Raw genomic sequence first — 16,082 nt, 5'->3', positions numbered from 1 at the left:
GCACACAACCAGATGATGAGAGATCTATTACCTTAGCTCAGGGGTGTCAAACTCATTTGAGTCGCGGACCATTTTCCATAAAAGTGCAACTCACGTGGGCCGCACACTACCTACATATCTTGCCATTACGAAATAAGCAGTGACATTTGCTATAACTGCATACATTTCAAAAGATTCTGTTCTGTAACTCATAATGAACTTATTCTGGCTTGATGAAACGCACTCTAATGCTTTTAAGAGAGTGACACATACGCTCCATCTGTTTGCCCTCCCACAGAGTCTGTGTTATTTTTTTTCTCTAGCAGCCCTGTTCCGAGTGTGCTCACAGTTTAGCATACGCATGCGCATAGTATAACATTTGCTCGCCATTATAAACAGTGGATCACAATGATTTTGGCATAGCGACCCACTATTTATATAGTGATAGACATTTACTTGTTGTATATACAGTAATAAAAAATAAATACATATAAAATATATATTTATCAAATATAAAGTATGAGATTTTAGTTAAAGAGAAAATTATGTAAAGGAATGGGCACAAATGATGCGTGAAAGCAGTGCTGCCATAGTAATGAACACATATAAAAAGTGCTGCATGTGTCAAATAAATCATTATGCACTTATCTCTGTTACTCGTTAAAAACGGAGGGGTATTAATGATCTCTCTATCATAGTTCAACTGCTCACTATACAGCAAGTGGATCGCAATGCCAGAACAAAGGGATACAGTCATTATAATAGAGAGCTGAATGGAGCTTGCACGTATGCGCATCCCTAACAGTAAGCGCGCTCGCTCTTTAAGTAATAAGCCTGTTATAATTTTTATTAATCATGGAGGTGGCCGTACAACAGAAGTGCTGTCTAAAGCCAGCTTTTGTGGGGAGCATACAGCTAAACTACATCCCTGGGCTCTGTAGACCTTTGTTTCTCTAAATGTAGTTTATGTACTCCTAGGGGTAGGTGAAGCACTGGCAAGGGATACTCCATGAATCTCTTTAATTTCAGAAGTCCTTCTCAGTTCTACCCTAAATAAAACCTAGCAGGCTGGATAGTTGCTCACACACATCATGTGACTGACTCATGTAGTGATATCCTGAATCTGTCTGGTCACACACATTTGAGGACTTTTGTTGAGAAAATGTAATATAAAGTATGCAACAGGGAAAGTGCCAGGCAAAGGGCATAGAAAAAGTGTGCTAGATATAGGGCCACTGTAAGCTATCATGAGGAAAATATACTATGGTGACATGTACCAGATAAAGTGTTCTATACCCAAGTATGCCCCAATGGCAGGAGCCTTATAAGCAGTGTTTGTGATGAAGTTAGATGCAGTATTATTAACATGAATATTACTTCCCTCATCATATATGTGTTTTCTCTGCAAGTCTATTTATTTTCTGTTGTAATATTTCCAAACATTTGCGTTCAGTAAAACTGGATTTTAAAATAAATGTATAAAAACAGAAAAATATATCTAATATCAATTTATCCCATTCTGGGGTATACATGACGGCCTTATCATGTTTCTGTTTTGCAGTTGCGGCACTTAGGACATACATTTACAACTGTAGGGTTACTTGCTACAAAACATTTGAGAAACACTGCTGTAGAAGACCAGGAACGTTGGCTCCATAACTGACACAATAGGGAGGCTGATGAGACTTCCACGCTGAGCACTTAGAAAGGTTTGGTTGATTCAGAACTTTTCGAATAGATGGTGCAGAACAATTTCAAGGATTACATTTCCTATAAAGTCATTTTTTTGTATATGAAAAATATGGTAGAACTTAAATGGAGTGAGCCAAGCACAGTCCTGAAATACGAATATTAGCTGTAATCAAAAGTGACTGGTTAAAAAAAATCCATAGGTCAAGTAAGTCTGCACAGTCACACTAATTACTAACAGAATTTTGTTACAAAAGAATCTGATGAAAACTGCAAATAGTATATCGTTCAAAAATGTACTACCTGTTTTTGGATTCTTTATTATAATCCTGAATAGATATAACAAATGTGTTTATCATGAATTCATAAATATATTTGTTGTGAAGATCAATGTGTTCCATATTTATACAGCTGCAATCTTGCAACTTGCAAATATAAATATTATTTATTCACTACCTTTCAAAGAAGGTATCCAAAAAATCTTACTTCTAGTGCAGTTAAAGGGACATGAAACCCACATTTTTTCTTTCATGATTCAGAAAGAGCATGTGATTTTAAACAACTTTCTGATTTACTTCTATTATCTAATTTGCTTCATTCTCTTGATATCCTTTGCTGAAAAGCATATCTAGATAGCATCAGTAGCTGCTGATTGGTTGCTGCACATAGATGCTTCGTGTGATTGGTTCACCCATGTGCATTACTATATCTTCAACAAAGGATATCTAAAGAATTAAGCAAATTAGATAATAGAAGTAAAATGGAATGTTGTTTAAAATTGTATTCTCTACCTGAATCATGACAGAAACATTTTGGGTTTAGTGTCCCTTTAACGCTCCAGCGGGAGCACTAAATAGCGCTCCACTTGTAATCTGGCCCATAACCTTTTATATTGGTATTACAATGTAACAGATATACAAGTGAACAGGATTAAAGACACATTGGCCTAGATTTAGAGTTTTGCGGCCAAAGGGGTGCGTTAGCTACGCGTGCTTTTTTCTGGCCGCACCTCTTAAATTCCGCTGGTATTTAGAGTTCACAGAATGGCTGCGTTAGGCTCCAAAAAAGGAGCGTATAGCATATTTACCGCAACTGCAACTCTCGATACCAGCGGTGCTTAAGGAAGCGGCCAGCATCAAAAACGTGCTCATGCACGATTCCCCCATAGGAAACAATGGGGCATTTTGAGCTGAAAAAAAACCTAACACCTGAAAAAAAGCAGCGTTCAGCTCCTAACGCAGCCCCATTGTTTCCTATGGGGAAACACTTCCTAAGTCTGCACCTAACACCCTAACATGAACCCCGAGTCTAAACACCCCTAACCTTACACTTATTAACCCCTAATCTGCTGTCCCCGCTATCGCTGACACCTGCATTATATTATTAACCCCTAATCTGCCGCTCCGTACACCGCCGCAACCTACATTATACCTATGTACTCCTAATCTGCTGCCCCTAACACCGCCGACCCCTATATTATATTTATTAACCCCTAATCTGCCCCCCACAACGTCGCCGCCAGCTACCTACAATAATTAACCCCTAATCTGCCGACCACACCTCACCGCTACTATAATAAAGTTATTAACCCCTAATCCGCCTCACTAACCCTATAATAAATAGTATTAACCCCTAATCTGCCCTCCCTAACATCGCCAACACCTAACTTCAATTATTAACCCCTAATCTGCCGACTGGAGCTCACCGCTACTCTAATAAATGTATTAGCCCCTAAAGCTAAGTCTAACCCTAACACTAACACCCCCCTAAATTAAATATAATTTAAATCTAACTAAATAAATTAACTTTTATTAAATAAATTATTCCTATTTAAAGCTAAATACTTACATGTAAAATAAACCCTAATATAGCTACAATATAAATGATAATTATATTGTAGCTATTTTAGGATTTATATTTATTTTACAGGTAACTTTGTAATTATTTTAACCAGATACAATAGCTATTAAATAGTTAATAACTATTTAATAGTTACCTAGTTAAAATAATTTCAAAATTACCTGTAAAATAAATCCTAACCTAAGTTACAATTAAACCTAACACTACACTATCAATAAATAAATTAAATACCTACAATTACCTACAATTAAACCTAACACTACACTACCAATAAATTAATTAAATACAATACCTACAAATAAATACATTTAAATAAACTAACTAAAGTACAAAAAATAAAAAAAGAACTAAGTTACAAAAAATAAAAAAATATTTACAAACATTAGAAAAATATTACAACAATTTTAAACTAATTACACCTACTCTAAGCCCCCTAATAAAATAACAAAGACCCCCAAAATAAAAAAAATGCCCTACCCTATTCTAAATTAAAAAAGTTCAAAGCTCTTTTACCTTACCAGCCCTGAAAAGGGCCATTTGCGGGGCATGCCCCAAATAATTCAGCTCTTTTGCCTGTAAAAAAAACATACAATACCCCCCCCCAACATTACAACCCACCACCCACATACCCCTAATCTAACCCAAACCCCCCTTAAATAAACCTAACACTAAGCCCCTGAAGATCTTCCTACCTTATCTTCACCATACCAGGTTCACCGATCCGTTCTCTGAAGTCTTCATCCAAGCCCAAGAGGGGGCTGGCGATCCATAATCCGGCTGAAGTCTTCTATCAAGCGCTGGCTGAAGAGGTCCAGAAGAGGCTCCAAAGTCTTCATCCTATCCGGGAAGAAGAGTAGATCCGGACCGGCAACCATCTTGATCCAAGCGGCATCTTCTATCTTCATCCGATGACGAACGGCTCCATCTTGAAGACCTCCGACGCGGATCCATCCTCTTCTTCCGACGTCCAAATGAAGAATGAAGGTTCCTTTAAGGGACGTCATCCAAGATGGCGTCCCTTGAATTCCGATTGGCTGATAGGATTCTATCAGCCAATCGGAATTAAGGTAGGAAAATTCTGATTGGCTGATGGAATCAGCCAATCAGATTCAAGTTCAATCTGATTGGCTGATTGGATCAGCCAATCAGATTGAGCTCGCATTCTATTGGCTGTTCCGATCAGCCAATAGAATGCGAGCTCAATCTGATTGGCTGATCCAATCAGCCAATCGGATTGAACTTGAATCTGATTGGCTGATTCCATCAGCCAATCAGAATTTTCCTACCTTAATTCGGATTGGCTTTATTTTACAGGTAATTTTGTAATTATTTTAACTAGGTAACTATTAAATAGTTTGCATACGAAGAGAGAAGCGCTCTACCAGGAACGAACAACAGCTCAGTGGCTTGTTCTATGGCGATTTACCACCCGGAAGCAGCCTCTTTTAGACCAGTGTGCTTTTCACAGAAGAAAACTTTCCTGAAGTATATCAGTCTGATCCTGCCAAGTAAGGTCAGTCCAGCCCCGAAATACCAGGCAATTCTCCTCTGAACAAGGAACATGACAACCCCAGACGATCGTTTCGGCCTCCTATGGGCCTCGTCAGTGAGGTGCAGCCACATTCCACTAAGCACACTGGGCAAGGAGTCCACGTCTGGTTTCCCCCATCACCCATAGGGAGACTTCCCCAGGGTCATAATAATTTGCATACGAAGAGAGAAGCGCTCTACCAGGAACGAACAACAGCTCAGTGGCTTGTTCTATGGCGATTTACCACCCGGAAGCAGCCTCTTTTAGACCAGTGTGCTTTTCACAGAAGAAAACTTTCCTGAAGTATATCAGTCTGATCCTGCCAAGTAAGGTCAGTCCAGCCCCGAAATACCAGGCAATTCTCCTCTGAACAAGGAACATGACAACCCCAGACGATCGTTATTAACTATTTAATAGCTATTGTACCTGGTTAAAATAATTACAAAGTTACCTGTAAAATAAATATAAATCCTAAAATAGCTACAATATAATTATAATTTATATTGTAGCTATATTAGGGTTTATTTTACAGGTAAGTATTTAGCTTTAAATAGGAATAATTTATTTAATAAGAGTTAATTTATTTCATTAGATTTAAATTATATTTTTTTTTTTTTTTTTTTATATAATTTTTATTGAGGTTCAGAATAAGGCATACATAGAATATAATAAACAAAGCGTCACAATAAAAAAATAACAGGTAAATTATAGCATAGGTTTGAATAGTGGCACAATGCATGATAATGCAAAATAACATTGTGAATGCCTAGTACTCTGTATGCTCCCTAAATGGTAACAGAGGCCACTCTCGGACCTCAAACAAAGGTATATAATCATATATATAGGGGGCTAATTCAAATATAAAAGACCACTCTTGGATCTTTAAGTGGGAACCTCTTTTTTTTTGTTTTTAGTATAGTAGCAAAATGCTATAACTGATAACTGGAAACCTGAACATTTTTACTGTATAGTGATTTGAATGTTCTGTGGTAACATGGAAAAGCTATATAGTAGCTAAATGCTATAACTGATAACTGGAAACCTGATAACTTATTTTATAGCATCAAGGGAATATTTTCGGGGAATAGCAGAAGATAAAATAATTAAACAAATAGGTAATTTTAGAATGTTTGATACAAGCTAAATAAAATAGTACTATCATACGCTGTAATATGAATTTTCTGCACTGACCAGCTTAGAGAGAGGGACAATCTCGGGATATTTTATGAGCTATTACATAACTAGAAGGTCTGTTGTGACAAAAACAGTATCCTTAAAATTAATTATATGGACTGCTTCAGCTTAGACTAAGTAGCATTCCAAATGCTTTGGTTGTATGACTATACGCATAGTGCACTGCCCCGGCCGCGGGCCATGCACCACTGCACAAAAGATTTATAGAAACAGTAGGCCTAGCACTTAGAAAGCATATGCCCTGAGGATAGTTCAGGCTGGGAAAATAAATGTACAGCACAGTACCTACTTTTGTAGACTTTCATGTAAAGTTGATCTATGTTAGCTGCCATGGAAAAATGCAACTCGCTAAATGATGTTAAGAGACTCACTTTTCCTACTAATCCTATATGGGACTATGAAGAGCAAATACAATTATGGAATAATGTAGGAATGTGCTGCTGATTTGGAATATGTAAGGAGGTCACAATATCAGTAAATACAAGTTATAAGAAGAATATACCCGTGTATGCTAGGGTACAACTACGGGAAGAGGATATAACTAGTTAAGCATTCAAAAGTAAGGTAACCCAAGTTCATAGTACCCCTGGGAACTTCAAACAGTGCCACATACGCATTATAAACATTAAAGAACATTAAGGGTAATAGCGGGGGAGCTAACAAACTGAAAAACTGTGAATACAAAGTTTTGAGGGACAATATAAGTTGGGCACTGTTAAATGTATAGGCATACCACGATTAACGTTAATAAACCCCTAAACATTCAAGAGTAGGGCAAGAGACCTGCAAACGTATGTCAGATAGGATGTTCTCATGGATTGGGTATTAGGGAGTGAGGTGTGGATTATTTGATCTATTATTCATATATTAGTTAGACACTTTTCTAATCTACAGCTATGTCAAAGGCAAGCACAAGATATATAGCACAATTAATACAGGATATAACTTTTACCTTGTGAGACCTAACTATGATCTTTGATTTTGCCCTTTTAAATGAAGAGAGGAAAAGAAAAAAAAGAAAATAGGTCAAGGGACCTGTAGATGTAAAACAAATAGGATATCCTCCCTGAATTGGCATTAAATAATATACCAGACCGTAGATCTTTAAGCACATATTCATAATTTACATGTATGCACTTTTCACTTCTGAAGTTATAACGACAACACTCACAAAAATTCAGAGCAAAATGTCTCAAGGATATAACTCTAATATAGTAAGATCAAACTGTGATCTTTAGCTTAATAACCTGAAATAAGCAGTGAAAACAATTATAACTCATACTAGTAGCCCATTGTGTCCTGGTTCTTCCCAACTTGTCTTAGGTTAAACATATGAGATACCATAATTTCTGCTGCAAGGGTAAACATTGAATAAGTGAAAAACTCAATAATAGTCTGTGAGGACCTTTGCTGATATCACGTCAAAATAGTCTTAAGTGGGTATAGTCAGAGTCCTCACTGACTTCAGTAAAAGAAAGTGTCACTTAAATGGCAGTCTGTATCAAGCACACTGTTCAGTATTACCCCACTCCTTTTCTGTTATATGCTCTCCTATATCTTTGAAGGACATGAAGAGAGTGTTTCAGGGCATAAATCCCACTGGAAGAAGTTGAGAGCTGAAAGCAGGGTTCATCAGGTAGCGGCTCGCCCGCATGTCCACTGAACTCAGAAAATCCCAAAGCAAGAGAGTCAATTGCTAGCGGCGGTGGCAATGCTCCACTGTTATTTTCAAGTGAGGCTCCTTCCGAGGTATGTATGGGGCTAACCGGCATGGTGTCATTCGGCAGTATGAAGGGGGAGCAGTCCACAGGTATAAAGCTGCTAGCGGTTGTCAGCGATGCGCAATGGCTCTTATTAGTGCTCACAGTCTCGGCCGCCATTCCACCGCTCTGTGTCTCCGGGTCTCCCAAACCCTTTTCAGAAGCTGACCAGGATTCAGTGCAGGTGAATGGTGGACACCCGGGCCCTGAAGCGCCACCACCCCCCTGGAACAAGGTAGATACTTCTGTTAGGGTAGGTCGTTCTATTGCGCATTCCTCACCGCTATCATGCTGGTCCTGGAAAGCCGGATCAATGGCAATTAGATATGTTGCTAGCATGCTACGTATGTCTTCGAGGATGAGTTTAGCAGCCTCCATATTATGCGTCTGAGGATGATGTAGATCTAGTAGACTCGTGCAATCCTAAGTATAGGAAAATCTTGCGGTACAATAATGCAGTATAGATAAAGCAAATTTAGTGCAGCTTAACGACAGGACTGCAGGCGTCCCGCCGGGGGGTATAATAGAAAGGCCTAGATCTTACAATGGCCCCGGGCACTGGCGCCAATGGCGATTCTCAAAATTGTTATCATCAAAAGTTGTGGCTTTCAAAATACAACATAGTTCCTGCAGGCAGTTATGTGGGATAAGGCAGATAAGGCAGATTTTGAAGTTTAGCAGAGAAAAGCTTGAGCAGCACACAGTTATGCGACCTAACATGGCCGCCGCCCGGAAGTTCCCCCTGAGATTTAAATTATATTTAACTTAGGGGGGTGTTAGTGTTAGGGTTAGACTTAGCTTTAGGGGTTAATACATTTATTAGAGTAGCGGTGAGCTCCGGTCGGCAGATTAGGGGTTAATAATTGAAGTTAGGTGTCGGCGATGTTAGGGAGGGCAGATTAGGGGTTAATACTATTTATTATAGGGTTATTGAGGCGGGAGTGAGGCGGATTAGGGGTTAATAACTTTATTATAATAGCGGTGCGGTCCGGTCGGCAGATTAGGGGTTAATAAGTGTAGGCAGGTGGAGGCGACGTTGAGGGGGGCAGATTAGGGGTTAATAAATATAATATAGGGGTCGGCGGTGTTAGGGGCAGCAGATTAGGGGTACATAATATAACATAGCTTGCGGCGGCGTGCGGGCGGCAGATTAGGGGTTAAAAAATTTAATTAGAGTGGCGGCGATGTGGGGGGACCTCGGTTTAGGGGTACATAGGTAGTTTATGGGTGTTAGTGTACTTTAGAGCACAGTAGTTAAGAGCTTTATAAACCGGCGTTAGCCCAGAAAGCTCTTAAATACTGACTTTTTTCTGCGGCTGGAGTTTTGTCGTTAGATTTCTAACGCTCACTTCAGCCACGACTCTAAATACCGGCGTTAGAAATATCCCATTGAAAAGATAGGATACGCAAATGGCGTAGGGGGATCTGCGGTATGGAAGAGTCGCGGCTGGAAAGTGAGCGTTAGACCCTTTCCTGACTGACTCTAAATACCGGCGGTAGCCCAAAACCAGCGTTAGGAGCCTCTAATGCTGGTTTTGACGGCTAACGCCAAACTCTAAATCTAGCCGTTAATTTTGGTAATTAGCCACCAATCACCTGCCAGCTCCCAGTAGTTAATTGCAGCTCCTGAACCTACCTAGGTATGCTTTCCAACAAAGGTTACCATGATAATGTCTGTAACATGAAAGTTTAATTTGACCTTACATTGACTTTAAGTTACATGCAGTGGTCTAATCGACAGGGATTTATTAAAATGACATAATACCCATATGCTAAATCCCTTGAAAGTGATGCAGCATAATTGTAAAATGCAGACAAGAAGATACCACCTGAACATCTCTATATTAAAAAAGGAATATATTTTACCTCAAAATTTCTCCAGCACACAAAAGCAAGAGCTTTGTGAACAGTTATACTTCAGCTACTGTCCAGCTGCAGTTGAAAAAAAACCAACAGCAGCCATGCAGCATCAGCAGTGCTGAGGTCATGCATTGCTTCATGTGATTTCACTGAAATCTTGCGAGATATCATAGCAAACTTCCTTAAACTGAGAAGGGAAATAACATTACTATGCTGCACATGCCAGATGCTCCTTATTTGCAGAATTCCTCTTAGCCCCACCCACTGAGCACCCAGATATACCCACAAACTGCCTAGACACACCCACTTCCCACCAAGACACACCCACGAGCCCCCACACTCACCACCTATGTTCTCACCCCTCCCTACAAAGCTCCACCGACAAAACAGTGACGGGTGCCCATGAACCTCCTGAGTCCCTGATACCCAGCCGCATCTTCTAATTTTGGGGTAAAAGAGTTTGGAAAGATTTGTATTCTGAGTGCTTTTTCATGATTATCCACAGTGCTAATATATGTATTTATTTTCATGTTTAGGGGTATAAATGCATTGAGATATAATTCCTACTTTGTAGGGACTATTATCATTACAATCTCAAAGTATATAATGTCCATTTAAAAGGAACAAATTATATTTTTGTCATTTGATGACAGACAAATGTATGGGCATCCACAGAACATTTTCCAGTTGGAGGAAAAAAAAATAATTCTACAGAATAATATCATTTGCAACATGTGCAAATGGAGAGCTCTTTGTTGTATACATGGTCTGCATATCATTTAACCCCTTAATGACAACTGACGTACCAGGTACGTCATGCAAAAACTAACTGTTAATGACAATAGACGTACATGGTACGTTAGTTGTCTAACAGAGTGCTGGAAGTGATCACAATCGCTTCCAGCAGCTCTGAGGGTATTGCAGTGATGCCTCGATATGGAGGCATCCTGCAATACCCCTTTACAAGCCTCCGATGCAGAGAGAGCCACTCTGTGGCCCTCTCTGCACCGGTAGTGATGGTGCCGATGGTGCCTTTGTCCGGTGGGAGCGTGTGCGCGCGCGTGCACGATGCGCGCACGTGCACGTGGGCGCATTAGCCACACTGACACCAATGAAGAAGGAAGGGGAAAAAAAGTTATTTTATTTTTTTTAACATTAAAAAGGATCTGGGAGGGGGAGGGGGTGGGGGTATTGTGGGGAGGGCTGCTACACTACAGAAATAATTAAACATACAAATAAAAGTTATAAATAAAATTAAAATAGTTTGGTTTGTGGGGCCAAACTGGGTACTGGCAGACACCTGCCAGTACCCAAGATGGCGGTAATTAGGTAGGGGAGAGGGTTAGAGAGCTGGAGTGGGGGGATCAGGGAGGTTGGTGCTAAGGCAGGGGTCCATCACAACTAAAATATTTTATAATTTTTATTTAAAAAAAAAAAAAAAACTCTTTTATTTAGTACTGGCAGACTTTCTGCCAGTACTTAAGATGGCGGTAACAATTGTGGGGTGGGGGAGGGAAGAGAGCTGTTTGGGAGGGATCAGGGGGTGGGATGTGTCAGGTGGGAGGCTGATCTCTAAAATTAACCCTGCAAGCTCCCTACAAGCTACCTAATTTAACCCCTTCACTGCTGGGCATAATTCACGTGTGGTGCGCAGCAGCATTTAGCGGCCTTCTAATTACCAAAAAGCAACGCCAAAGCCATATAAGTCTGCTATTTCTGAACAAAGGGGATCCCAGAGAAGCTTTTACAACAATTTCTGCCATAATAGCACAAGCTGTTTGTAAATAATTTCAGTGAGAAACCTAAAATTGTGAAAAATGTAAAGTTTTTTTTTTTATTTGCTCGCATTTGGCGGTGAAATGGTGGCATAAAATATACCAAAATGGACCTAGATCAATACTTGGGGTTGTCTACTACGCTACACTAAAGCTAAAATTAACCCTACAAGCTCCCTAATTAACCCCTTCACTCCTGGGCATAAAACATGTGTGGTGCGCAGCGGCATTTAGCGGCCTTCTAATTACCAAAAAGCAACCACAAAGCCATATAAGTCTGTTATTTCTGAAAAAGGGGATCCCAGAGAAGCATTTACAACCATTTGTGCCATAATTGCAGAAGCTGTTTGTAAATAATTTCAGTGGGAAACCTAAAGTTTTTGACAAAATTTGTGAAAAAGTGAACTTTTTTTTTTTTTTTTATCGCATTTGGTGGTGAAATGGTGGCATGAAATATACCAAAATGGGCCTAGATCAATACTTTGGGATGTCTTCTAAAACAAAATATATACATGTCAAGGGATATTCAGGTATTCCTGACAGATATCAGGGTTCCAAAATAACTAGCGCTAATTTTGAAAAAAAGTGGTTTGGAAATAGCAAAGTGCTACTTGTATTTATTGCCCCATAAATTGCAAAAAAAGCAAAGAACATGTAAACATTGGGTATTTCTAAACTCAGGACAAAATTTATAAGCTATTTAGCATGGGTGTTTTTTGGTGATTGTAGATGTGTAACAGATTTTGGGGGTCAAAGTTAGAAAAAGTGTGTTTTTTTTTCCATTTTTTCCTCATATTTTATCTTTTTTTTTTTTAGTAAATTATAAGATATGATGAAAATAATGGTATCTTTAGAAAGTTCATTTAATGGCGAGAAAAACGGTATATAATATGTGTGGGTACAGTAAACGAGTAAGAGGAAAATTACAGCTAAACACAAACACTGCAGAAATGTAAAAATAGCCATTGTCATTAAGGGTAAGAAAATTGAAAAATGGTCCGGTCATTAAGGGGTTAAAATAGTGGGTCATTGGAATCAAGAGTGACTTCAGTGTGCACCTGGCATGACGAGCATGTTGCATTATTATATAAATAAGCCAGGGCTGGCAGTGGCAAATTTTATGCCCACTTTATTTTTCCTGTCCTGTCTTTGCTTTATTAACACACACCATAATATAATATTTATATATACAGTATGTATACAAACAATCAAATACACATACACTCACATGCAATATACACAGAGGCATAACTAGAAACCAAAAAAATGTGAATCAGATTACTTGTCTGCAAAAGGAGGTACCCTGTGCCCACAGTTAGTGAGATGGTCTGACCCCATATTACGGTATATAGTGACACTGTTTAACCAACCAGTACTATATATAGTGAGTTAGTGACACAGTCTGTAATGTGCCGGTGAGATGGCTGGCCTGACTCTACCCATCCCAATACTTTATAAAGTGACCACAGTAGTCTGTGACATGGTCCAGCCCCCCCGTACTGTATATAGTGGTACTGTATAGTGACACTGTTTACCCTCCGCCCCCCCCCATGCTGTAGTAACAAGGTCTGTAATTTGCTGGTTCCACAAACATACACACACACACATACATGCATAAACAAAAATGAGTAAAACAGAAACACTAACCCCTGACACTAGTGAAGCATCACGTCACACTTAATGATATCATTGCAGGCAGTGGCAGGTCAAAGTTTTTTATTGGAAAAAAATAAAATAAATAAAAATTAAAAAAAATATTGAAACTGGGACCCCACCCTCGGGGGGCCCGGGAGCAGTTGCAACCTCTGCAACCCCTTTAGTTCCGCCTCTGCACACTAACATACCCACACACTCAAATTCACACACAGAGGCACACATATATACACACTCAAATATAAATATATATATACACACACACACACACACATATATATATATATATACACACACACACATATACAAAAATCTACATAAAGAAATAGGCACAGAGAGAAAAACACATCATTTTACTCACTGATTGTGCTCGCTGACAGACAGAAAAAATATAGATCAAATCTTGCGTGACTTAACAATCTTGGCTGTGATTATGATCACGGGGAAAAACTCTCCTTGCATTTTTCCAACAGCATAAAAATATATATATATATACGCAAAATATTGCAATCAACCCTAATATTCTGCACAATAAAAAAAAAATCAACAATGAAATATATTCACCATATTTGTTTCTCATTTTATGTTATAGTGACAATAAAATGCCATCTGGATCTCCATAATCTGAGAACTACATTTTCATCCCATCCCTTAGATTTATCACAACAGAATTTAAAAAAAACATGTTTTTCACAACTTTAATATGGTTAAGAGTGCCTCCCTTAACCTTTCCCAGTCTCTTCTGATACAAAACTTATATAGTAAAACTCCAAGAAAATGTATTGCAATTAGCTCATTTACAATTACATGAGAATCTACATGAATGTGACCCAATAACATAAATTAATAACTTATAATAGGTCCCTAAAATTAAAAGATATTGAAAAGAAATTTCCATGATCAGAATAAATGATTTAGATATATTAAAGCAGCATTTTACTGACCCTTCAAAACACTTACTGTACAGAAGTAGTGTATGCTGAAGCGATGGGGAAACATTCTCTGTTGTTCCTTTACTGACCTCTGGTACTGCATCTGCTATTTAATATATTGTGACTAAGAGGAAATATGATACTAATATTACAAGAGTCAGTATTTAGAGGAACAAGGAACTCACTGAACACCAAAGATTCTATATTGCATATTACTTCTGGGATTGTTAGTAAAGCAAATTACAGGAAATAATCTCTTTATGTTCATCATGAGGTCAGCATGGGATATTTCATGGTTTGCCATTAAACAGCAGAAACAGTTGTTTGTTTCAAGAAACTAAAACTGAATTAGATCATTGCAAGGTATTAAAGGGACTGTGTAATGTAATCCCCCCCTTTAATGGGTTCCCAATTATCAGTTTTACATACTGGAGTGTATTAATTGTTTACATATAGTTCCTATACCACTGGTGGTCCACGAGAAGATGTTGGTGGTCCTTGACACCATCAAGCAGGAATTAATCTCCTCTGATGGTGTCACCCTTGTTGCGCCGCAACTCCCTACAGTGCCTAGCTGGACATCTGTGAAAACCGATGGAGGAGGAGTTAAATTACAATCTCCCTACACACATTGCGTAGTACGGCGCGCTGCTCAGAGAAAGCTGCTTCTATTCTAAAGCCAGCAGAGGTTGGTATAGTCTTGGCTTGAAATAGTGGAATTAAAGTATATAAAAAAAAGAAAATCTTAAAAAAAACAATTTCTCTCATATTTTATTTATTTTCTTCCCTTTACCTGTCTCTTTGTAGTAGTTTCCCTAATTCCTTCAGATTGACTTACATCACTGTTTGTCTTCCTCCCCTCCATCTTCTTTTTTTTTATTTTTTATTAAATATGAATTATTTTTCATTCTAATAATTTACTCCGCACAAAGCCATTCCACCTGAATTCCAGTAATTGCCATCCAGCAGATCAGCCATATCCCACCAGTATTGTAGTAATTGCCAGTAACATCAGTCGTGGTTAGCTCACATCCATATTGAGATCTTTCTGATATAAACTTAATTTATGACTCCAATGTCTGTCCATGATCATAAGTAGTTTTGAATAATTCCTAACTGGGGAGGTAACTTTGAAGTCCTGTGGTTCTTTTAAACATAATTCTTGTTTTCACAGTTTCTGCCTCTCTGTTTCCAGCTCAAAAGTTGGCACTCACCCTTCATCTGTCATTTGGAAGTATTCTCTCAGTTCTGTCATTTAGTTAGTTAATTCCAAAAAATAATTCTTAAAAATGTGTAAATATATGCATAATGTAAACTTAGCTATGGTTATGTACAGTATGTGTGTGTATATATGTATGCATGTGTGTGTGTGTATATGTGTGTGTATATATATATATATATATATATATATATATGTATATGTATATATATATATATATATATATATATATATATACACATAGAGGTTTGTACCTTTTTAAAAAAATTAAAAATTCATGTTAGTGGTCCACGAGATTCAAAATTGTGAGTTTAGTGGTCCCTGAGGTCCGAAAGGTTGGCGACCCCTGCTCTAGAGTGTCAGCTGCAGATCTAATAAACAGAAGGCTCTAGTGGAAGAAATTATTTGGTTGAGTTCCCCAATAGTTATAATACCAATGAATATATAAATAACATTTATTTATGCAATAATAGTGGCATTTTATAATTATAATCAAGTTTTAACAGTATAAATAAAAAACAAAAAAACAATTACTATGAAACAACACACTGACATTTTTTAAATAAATAATAATATTAGAAATGTATGCATAAACAATAAAATGTACAACATAACCCTAAAATGAACTCT

The 16,082-nt window shown here is 38.2% G+C and overlaps 1 protein-coding gene across 2 annotated transcripts in view; it reads right to left on the bottom strand.

The window, feature by feature from the left end:
* Positions 1-14,341, bottom strand: part of CD274 (CD274 molecule) — a 69,630-nt gene extending 55,289 nt beyond the window's left edge. The window contains exon 1 of one of the 2 annotated variants that reach the window (XM_053700612.1): positions 14,262-14,341. The gene's annotated coding sequence lies outside the window, so the exon portion shown is untranslated. Of the gene's footprint in view, positions 1-14,245 lie in introns of both variants that reach the window. The other variant, XM_053700611.1, reaches the window with a different exon arrangement.
* Positions 14,342-16,082: the final 1,741 nt, after the last annotated feature.

This window comes from Bombina bombina, chromosome 2 (assembly GCF_027579735.1).
Source record: "Bombina bombina isolate aBomBom1 chromosome 2, aBomBom1.pri, whole genome shotgun sequence".
Lineage (NCBI taxonomy): Eukaryota > Metazoa > Chordata > Amphibia > Anura > Bombinatoridae > Bombina > Bombina bombina.
Note: the sequence above shows the minus strand (reverse complement) of the source record. Positions and strands in the feature narration are given on the sequence as shown.